This window comes from Oncorhynchus nerka, linkage group LG8 (assembly GCF_034236695.1).
Source record: "Oncorhynchus nerka isolate Pitt River linkage group LG8, Oner_Uvic_2.0, whole genome shotgun sequence".
NCBI lineage: Eukaryota > Metazoa > Chordata > Actinopteri > Salmoniformes > Salmonidae > Oncorhynchus > Oncorhynchus nerka.
The window spans coordinates 48,834,177-48,844,679 of record NC_088403.1 but is presented as its reverse complement, the minus strand read 5'-3'; the positions used below and the strand labels follow the sequence as shown (position 1 = coordinate 48,844,679).

The 10,503-nt window shown below is 43.1% G+C and overlaps 1 pseudogene; it reads right to left on the bottom strand.

Annotated features, from left to right (window-relative positions):
- Positions 1-1,196: 1,196 nt before the first annotated feature.
- On the bottom strand, positions 1,197-5,673 carry LOC115133853 (uncharacterized; annotated as a pseudogene).
- Positions 5,674-10,503: the final 4,830 nt, after the last annotated feature.

The window sequence follows — 10,503 nt, the reverse complement described above, 5'->3', positions numbered from 1 at the left end:
TGGAAACAAGGCAATGTTGAATCAACTTTTATTGTAGTCAGAATATTAAACTCTCCTATTCATCCAAAAGGTTACGAAGATTCTGACAAAGAGCCAGAGCAATTTCCTGAAGGTATGCTTAGTCTGTTATTGTATGGTGAAAATCATTTAAAACATCAATTTTAACCCATATCTTTAATCTGAGCTAATAATTGTTTGATTATCGTGTATAGTTTTTATACTTGTGATTCTAAATGACATTTTTTTGATAGGAAAGGATGATTGATCAATGAACCTTTTCCCACTGGTTGTGATGGGTGGTAGTGTAATGGAACTATCGGTATTGTAGGAGAGCATAGTGATGGAACCATGTACCTCCTTCCCCTGGTTGTGATCCTGGGTGTTGTGACTGCTGTTCTACTGATAGTCATCCTCATCCTGGTCCTCAAGATCAGACGAGACGCAAACAGACACAACACAGGTAGGAACCCATTTCATGATAATATGGGACCTGTGAACTACACTTCAAATGTGGATGTTTTTCCCATGAGGAGTAAGTGTGCACATTTAAAAAGAATGATCCATTCTCTCGTCTCTCTTTTATATCATTTTCAGGACCTGATTCTCAAAGACAACCACAAAATGATCAGGTAATACTGGACAGGTAAATAGTGCATGATTAAATACTGAAATATAAGCAATTCAGCAATCGTGAAAATAACATGTTGGCAAATCTACAGAACCAAGATCCAGATACACTGAATTATGCAGCTCTGAATTTCACCACCAAGAAGAGGAAGATGGAGAGGAGAAGAGAGAAGGAGCTGGACACCCATGTAGTGTATGCTGCTACAAGATGACAAAGTGGAGGAGGATGGAAGAGGAAAATTGGTTGTCCATATCTTTGAAAATATTGATTTGCCAAATCTTAGAATTCAAGTTTAAATCTTGCTATTTTCTATCTGTGTAGTTATTATTAAATTTATTGAAATGTAAATCAATTAGTCTCTGCAGTGTATGTTTGTGAGCTGTACCTCAGGCCCACTGTAGCTCTCTCCAACTCAGTTAGGCCACACAGCTCAGTGGTACAGGGTGTGGTTACAAATGAGGAGTTAGAAGACAAAATACAATTGTTTAATGGCCGCAGAGTAGTTGACTCTTTTAGCCTCTCTTATCTTAGAACTCTGTTGTGTCTGTTAGTGATTTGGTTATTTTTTTTAATGGAATTTACCTTGAATGTTCAGCTTGGTTCCATTCCCAAACATTATCTCCCCACATGAGGCCACTGCACAGTAGTGAGTCCCAGCATCAGAAAAGCAGAGGTTCCTCTTGGGGAGGTTGCAGACACAGCTCTGTATAGGAGACTCAGTATCATTGCTAATCACTCCTGTCTCCATGGGAGTAAAGGATTCCTGGACGCGATTCTCCTCAGCCATGTCTGAACCAATAGACACTGTTCTTCTACACAGGTCTCAGTGTTTATTATACAGTTCAGAGTCACAGAGTCTCCTGGCTGGACTGACTCAGACACAGGCTGCTGGAGTACAGACATGTTTCTGGACCCTGATCCTGACAAGATCGATAAATGCATTGAATCTCTATAATATTACTGTAGAAAGTGTTCAAACTCAACATTGTTTAAATAAACAAGGAGAAATGCATGGCTATGTGGCCTTTATAGAAGCAGTGCACAATCACTGTGTTTCCAACGTTGGCTGATACGAGACCACAGTCCTGAAATATGGATGAGGATTCAGTACCAGCTACCACATCTATTAAGGAACATGAACAATATACACTGCTCAAAAAAATTAAGGGAACACTAAAATAACACATCCTAGATCTGAATGAATGAAATATTCTTATTGAATACTTTTTTCTTTCCATAGTTGAATGTGCTGACAACAAAATCACACAAAAAAATGTCAATGGAAATCAAATGTATCAACCCATGGAGGTCTGGATTTGGAGTCACACTCCAAATTAAAGTGGAAAAGCACACGACAGGCTGATCCAACTTTGATGTAATGTCCTTAAAACAAGTCAAAATGAGGCGCAGTAGTGTGTGTGGCCTCCACGTGCCTTTATGACCTCTACAACACCTGGGCATGCTCCTGATGAGGTGGCGGATGGTCTCCTGAGGGATCTCCTCCCAGACCTGGACTAAAGCATCCGCCAACTCCTGGACAGTCTGTGGTGCAACGTGGCGTTGGTGGATGGAGCGAGACATGATGCCCAGATGTGCTCAATTGGATTCAGGTCTGGGGAATGGGTGGGCCAGTCCATAGCATCAATGCCTTCCTCTTGAAGAAACTGCTGACACACTCCAGCCACATGAGGTCTAGCATTGTCTTGCATTAGGAGGAACCCAGGGCCAACCGCACCAGCATATGGTCTCACAAGGGGTCTGAGGATCTCATCTCGGTACCTAGTGGCAGTCAGGCTACCTCTGGCGAGCACATGGAGGGCTGTGCGGCCCCCCAAAGAAATGCCACCACACACCATGACTGACCCACCGCCAAACCAGTCATGCTGGAGCATGTTGCAGTCGGCAGAACGTTCTCCACGGCGTCTCCAGACTCTGTCACGTCTGTCACATGTGCTCAGTGTGAACCTGCTTTCATCTGTGAAGAGCACAGGGTGCCAGTGGCAAATTTGCCAATCTTGGTGTTCTCTGGCAAATGCCAAACACAACCCCCACCTGTGGACGTCGGGCCCTCATACCACCCTCATGGAGTCTGTTTCTGACCGTTTGAGCAGACACATGCACATTTTTGGCCTGCTGGAGGTCATTTTGCGGGGCTCTGGCAGTGCTCCTCCTGCTCCTCCTTGCACAAAGGCGGAGGTAGCGGTCCTGCTGCTGGGTTGTTGCCCTCCTACGGCCTCCTCCACGTCTCCTGATGTACAGGCCTGTCTCCTGGTAGCGCCTCCATGCTCTGGACAGATGATACTTCAAACAGGAAATGAGCAGGATTTTTGAGGCTCTGTTTTTCATTGTCTCCTTGTAATGGCTGTGAAAGGGCCAGGAATGAGCCTGCCCTTTCTATCGTTTCTCCAAGTTGTCTGCAGCATTGTGACGTATTTGTAGGCATATCATTGGAAGATTGGCCATAAGAGACTACATTTACCAGGTGTCCGCCCGGTGTCCTTTGTTGAAATTGCTGCGTAATCTCCAAGCTGCTCGCATTCATCCATGTGATTGAGACAGAGAGGAGAATTCCAGGAACGATATATCATGAAGAGATATGTGAAAAACACCTTGAGGATTGATTCTAAACAACATTTACCATGTTTCAGTCGATATTATGGAGTTAATGTGGAAAAAAGTTTGGCGTTTTGATGAATGAATTTTCGTTTTTTTTTGGTAGCCAAACATGACGCAGAAAACGGACCGATTTCTCCTGCACAAATAATCTTTCAGGAAAAACTGAACATTTGCTATCTAACTGAGAGTCTCTTCATTGAAAACATCAGAAGTTCTTCAAAGGTAAATTATTTTATTTGAATGGTTTTCTGTTTTTTGTGAAAATGTTGCCTGCTGAATGCTAACGCTAAATGCTATGCTAACTATCAATGCTGTTACACAAATGCTTGTTTTGCTATGGTTAAGAAGCATATTTTTGAAAATCTGAGACGACAGTGTTGTTAACAAAAGGCTAAGCTTGAGAGCTAGCATATTTATTTCATTTCATTTGCGATTTTCATGAATAGTTAACGTTGCGTTATGGTAATGAGCTTGAGGCTGTATTCACGATCCCGGATCCGGGATGGCTCGACGCAAGAAGTTAAGTGTTCCCTTTATATTTTTGGTAGTGTAGTATATTTGATGTTACATACCCAAAATACAACATAGCATATTCAAAGTATCTGTAAAGTATTACATATGATATCTCAAGCATCCAAATCAAGGGCGGACATCTCATAAGCAGAGATAAATAAAAGTTGGACTTAACCATCTCTACAAGAAGTGGAATTACCAGACACAGTGTGATCCTCTTTGAAGTTGTCATCCTCCTCACAACCTGTTTTTGGTGGAAAAAGTCCACCTATGTAGACAACGCTTCAACAATGGAGTTACAGGTGATTGGTCGAACTGGACGCATCATTTTTGTTGACGCCTTATTCAGGAAGGACAATCTTCTTCGCATTGTACAGAGTCACAGGCTGGACTAAATCAGACAAAGATTGTATTATATTCTTATCCTTATAGATTTTGTACAAATTTAGTTTGGCATCCCTTATTCTTTATCACTACAGCTACTGTGGTCAACATCAAGAGACTCATTTGTGATGCATGCAATGACACTGTCATCCACTAGGGTTTCTATCAACACACAGTCACTTCACCTCACTAAAAAATATAATTCAGAACTTACTCTCAATTGTATTGGATGGATAGAATCCCTTCCCATGATTTTGTTATTGAGGAGGCAGATTCCTCTAGGCCTATAGGTGATGATAATACTTCACTGTTAAAACTGTGTTGTGTTTGACTACAGATCTAGTTGAAATAACCTAATAAATAGCTCATTGTGTTTCACAGATTTCAGTCGACTAGGTGTTGATAAGCTGCCTCATCAAAAGAGTTGGTTTACTGTTGTTAAAATGGTCAACTTGAATAGAAAGTAGTATAGCCTACAGCATGAGAGAGCTAAGAGCTCTGAGACATCCGGCTGAAAACCACAGAAAGAGAGAAGAGAGAGAGCGAGAAGAGCAGAGAGAAAGAAAGAAAGAGAGCAGAGGGTCCTGTGTACAAAGCCAACAGGCCCTAAAAAAAGTGAAGATACATTCTCATCTTGTGTTCATCACAGACCACCGAGTAACTGTAAATAGGTTACTGTGTGTTTGAGGGCGTGTTAGCGGCATGATAAGAGAAAAAAACGGTTTAACACTACAAATTAAAGCTGCAATGTATAACTTTGACGACCTGACCAAATTCACGTTGAGTTGTGTATATATACACATATATATACACACATCTTTCTTCATTGACATTTTCAACCTGTCCTTAGCCGAGTCTGTAATACCTACATGTTTCAAGCAGAACACCATAGTCCCCGTGCCCAAGAATGCCAAGTTAAGAGAGCACAAACCGTAATCAGTCCATTGACCTCAGGTGAGCTCATCAGTAGTGGCTGTACTGGGGCCCACCTCCAGGAGAGGGTGCAGTCGGACCACTTGATCCGGCTGATCACTTCCAAAGGTTTATAAATCAGTAAATCTGTTCCCAATATTGTGTCCCAACTTAACATTGTTGAAATCATACACAGTCATATCGGATTATGCAAATACAGCATAATTAAGCCATCGTCTCCAAAACGTGTGGGAAAAGCCCTCAAGACTATAGTTACAGAACATTAGTTACTATTTCCTTTCTCTCTAAATTCAGATGTTGAACGACTCCTTCTAAAAACTGGCATAAGAGTTCCCACAATAGTATGTGGCTGAATCAGAGAGCTGCATGTCTGAGATCTTTAGGTGATTCATTCCTTCACCGCTTTGCACTGAGAAGCGAGTGTTACCCTTAAATTCATGGAAAAATGTTGCATTCTTGTTATACTTGTAAAAAACTGATAAGATTTGAAGATTGTCACGCAATGTTTGCTTGTACCACATAAAGTACCGTGCCAGGTTGCCTTCATAGAAGCAGTGTAAAGTATCTGTCTCTCCAACATTGGCCATAATAAGATGCATTTCCAAGGATTGTGCAGCAGCTAAAATACACACGGAGACATGATCCATTACATACACAAGTCCTTTATATACCCCCAAAAATTAATCTATGAATTGTATCAATAAAGAACCAGAGTCTACATCCCTTAATTAAGCAGAGAAATATCAAAGTTGGACTTCCTCATATCTACAAGAAGTGCCAGTATGTCCTCTTCACAACTTGTGATTTGAGTGGAAAAAGTCCACCAATGCAGACAACACCTCAACTATGGGGTTATTGGTGATTGGTCAAACTGGACATGTCATTTTTGATAACAACTTATTCAGCCAACCATGGTCTTCGTAAGTGAAAATCACTCATTTAATCCATGCAAAGTGAACCAATGCTTACTGTATAGGATATTTTATTGAGGGTAGGTGAAGCATACACACTTTGTGGTGTCTAGATGATAATGACTTTTTATTTATTTTTTAACATTATATTGTTTGCTATGTGGGCACCAACTGAATCAAATATGTCCAATACTGAGGCAGTGTGAAAATAGAATATTTGAATGTCCCTTATTAAAGTGGGTTAAAATTAGCTTATCTGGTATGCATGCAATACATTTTCAAGCATACATTACACATACATACACCTGTATCCTCTTGTTATTAAACTCAGTTGTGTGCCTTAGATAGATTTAGCCCCACCCCATGTAACAGTTACAAGCAGTACTCCTGATGGCCTATAGGAGGACTGTTATACATAGAACATATACTGATTTGTAAGGTGAACAGGGGTGGAGCATTACTGTGAGGGTATGTGGAGGAAACACATACAGAATGAAAGTCAGTCTTATCCCAGTCATTCATGTACTAACTCAAGTGTAGGCTACTAGTTGAGCATTTAGTAGGGGTGTAACTCGTGGTTAGGCCTCTTCGCTCTACATTGATACAATTTCTACTTTAAACTCTGTAAACAAATGATTGTAGTTTGATCTTGTAAGCGACAAGATATAGGCTACATGACATACAGTACATATGTGGACTGTGTTGCTAATTGTCATGGTTGTGAACAACAATGAAAGAATGAGAGAAAACAGTGACACCACATAGACATCCTGCTGAAAACCACATAGAGACACAGAGTGTGTAAAAGGCCAGCAGGCCTGTCCAAAGCGTAGAGACGGCCTTGTTTTGTGCTCACAGCAGACCACAGAGTGCAGGTACCTGTGAACATCTTGCTGTGTGGGTACATGCATGGGTGGGTTTAGCATTTATCAGTAGGTTGGGTCAGCAGAAGCCCTCTGCACACATTCATACTGACATACTTTATGTTCAGAACACAAGAGAAGGAACAAGTCTATTTTATTCAGTATCAGTTGTTAAAATGTATATTTCTTAATGCTAAAAGAAGCAACATATACATGGTTTTCAAAAGTACAATTTAATCAACAAGGTCACAGGCCATTAATAAAAACAAATGCAATATGAAACGACTCAGCAATCTCAATAAATACTACTTTTCAATACTTTGTGATGATATTTCCAACATTTACTGCAAAACCAAAGTCCATCAACATTTGTCTTAGATTGATGTATTTCCTCTTGGTGTAGATTATGATGAAGATGGTCAGAGAGCAGAGGAGACCTCCAGTTCTTATGACAGAGAGAAGGACCAGGATTCTCATCTGTGGATCATCAGTGACCACACTCAACATCCAGCTTGGTCCCATTCCCAAACAGTATCTCCCCACATGAGGCCACAGCACAGTAGTAAGTCCCAGCATCAGAGAGGCTGAGGATCCTCTTGGGGAGGTTGTAAAAACAGCTCTGTGTAGGGGACCCAGCCTCAGGGCTGTTCTCACACTGATCACTCCTGTCTCAATGGGAGTAAATTATTCCTGGATGGGATTCGCCTGAGCTACGTCTGAACCAATATACACTGTGTTCTCCTTCACAGGTCTCAGTTTGTATTGTACAGTTCAGAGTCACTGAGTCTCTTGGCTGGACAGATTTAGACACAGACTGCTGTAGAACTGTCTTGCTGTTGGAAAATAAATATCATGTCATTAAATCTTATTTTTTTAAATAATATTTTTATTGTATTTTTTTGTACAATTTTTCCTCCCCAATTGGTAGTTACAGTATTGGCCAATTGCTGCAACTCCCGCACTGACTCGGGAGAGGCGAAGGTCAATAGCCATGCATCCCCCGAAACACGACCCCGCCAGCACAGTAGACCTGGCGACCGTGTCAGCGTGCAGTGCGTCCAGCTCACCACAGGAGTCGCTAGTGCACGATGGGACAAGGACAACCCGGTCAGCCAAACCCTCCCCTAACGCGGACAATTGTGCGCCGCCTCATGGGTCTTCCGGTCGCTGCTGGCTGCGACACAGCCTGGGATCAAACCTGGATCTGCAGTGCCTTAGGCCGCTGCGTCGCTATTTTTTAAAACATTTATTTAACCCCTTATTTTTAGCAGTAAATAGTCTCCATATATACTTCCATTTATTTTTTTCAACTGGTATTGGGGGACATTCAGACAAGTCTAGAGCAAAGCTACCGACATCTATGTTTTCGTGAGAGTCTCGCCTTTCTACAGAGGGGTCATATTAGTGTTTATCCCAAACTGTTTGGACGTTACATACAGACATGTACCGACTGCAGACGAGTCCGAAGATGCTTGTGGGGGCCGTAGAACAAAATGGAGAACACCATCATGTTCGTGAGAGTCTCATCGTTCCATAGAGGGGTAGGCCATAACAGCTTGTAGGCCAAATCGATCGAATGATACAGACAATTTTGTGAGAAGACCAATTTTTGGAATGTCTCATGGTCTGACAAACACCACTCTAGCTCTGTCACCTTTCACCACAGATTCTGAAGACCAACATAGGTGAATGCAGTGGATTGAGACTCATCCAATGCAACAAAAAAAACATATCTCTAGCTTAAATTGAAGGATATTTATAGGTATTTTTCATTATGCTAATTATATTTCAGCGGGGGCGCGGACATCAAACTTTTATGTACATTTTATTGTCAAAATAATTGAATTTACTTTAGCTATTCTTCTACACCCTTTGTGTATAATATAAGATGTTTAACTATCTGAAAATAAGAATTCTCTCTGACCTTTCACAATGAGAATGGTTCCTTCTCCAAACTCCACCTTGTTTCCATAAGCGCTCCCACAGTAGTATAAGGCTGAATCAGAGAGTTCCATGTCTGAGATTCTTAGGTGATTTTTTTTTCCTTTGTCACTTTCCACTAAGAAGCAAGGGTTACCTTTAACTTCTTGCGTCGAGCCATCCCGGATCCGGGATCGTGACTACAGCCTCAAGCCCATTACCATAACGCAACGTTAACTATTCATGAAAATCGCAAATGAAATGAAATCAATATTTACATTTACATTTAAGTCATTTAGCAGACGCTCTTATCCAGAGCGACTTACAAATTGGTGCTTTCACCTTATGACATCCAGTGGAACAGCCACTTTACAATAGTGCATCTAGGTCTTTTAAGGGGGGGGTGAGAAGGATTACTTTATCCTATCCTAGGTATTCCTTAAAGAGGTGGGGTTTCAGGTGTCTCCGGAAGGTGGTGATTTACTCCGCTGTCCTGGCGTCGTGAGGGAGTTTGTTCCACCATTGGGGGCCAGAGCAGCGAACAGTTTTGACTGGGCTGAGCGGGAACTGTACTTCCTCAGTGGTAGGGAGGCGAGCAGGCCAGAGGTGGATGAACGCAGTGCCCTTGTTTGGGTGTAGGGCCTGATCAGAGCCTGGAGGTACTGAGGTGCCGTTCCCTCACAGCTCCGTAGGCAAGCACCATGGTCTTGTAGCGGATGCGAGCTTCAACTGGAAGCCAGTGGAGAGAGCGGAGGAGCGGGGTGACGTGAGAGAACTTGGGAAGGTTGAACACCAGACGGGCTGCGGCGTTCTGGATGAGTTGTAGGGGTTTAATGGCACAGGCAGGGAGCCCAGCCAACAGCGAGTTGCAGTAATCCAGACGGGAGATGACAAGTGCCTGGATTAGGACCTGCGCCGCTTCCTGTGTGAGGCAGGGTCGTACTCTGCGGATGTTGTAGAGCATGAACCTACAGGAACGGGCCACCGCCTTGATGTTATTTGAGAACGACAGGGTGTTGTCCAGGATCACGCCAAGGTTCTTAGCGCTCTGGGACGAGGACACAATGGAGTTGTCAACCGTGATGGCGAGATCATGGAACGGGCAGTCCTTCCCCGGGAGGAAGAGCAGCTCCGTCTTGCCGAGGTTCAGCTTGAGGTGATGATCCGTCATCCACACTGATATGTCTGCCAGACATGCAGAGATGCGATTCGCCACCTGGTCGTCAGAAGGGGGAAAGGAGAAGATTAATTGTGTGTCGTCTGCATAGCAATGATAGGAGAGACCATGTGAGGTTATGACAGAGCCAAGTGACTTGGTGTATAGCGAGAATAGGAGAGGGCCTAGAACAGAGCCCTGGGGGACACCAGTGGTGAGAGCACGTGGTGAGGAGACGGATTCTCGCCACGCCACCTGGTAGGAGCGACCTGTCAGGTAGGACGCAATCCAAGCGTGGGCCGCGCCGGGAGATGCCCAACTCGGAGAGGGTGGAGAGGAGGATCTGATGGTTCACAGTATCGAAGGCAGCCGATAGGTCTAGAAGGATGAGAGCAGAGGAGAGAGAGTTAGCTTTAGCAGTGCGGAGCGCCTCCGTGATACAGAGAAGAGCAGTCTCAGTTGAATGACTAGTCTTGAAACCTGACTGATTTGGATCAAGAAGGTCATTCTGAGAGAGACAGCGGGAGAGCTGGCCAAGGACGGCACGTTCAAGAGTTTTGGAGAGAAAAGAAAGAAGGG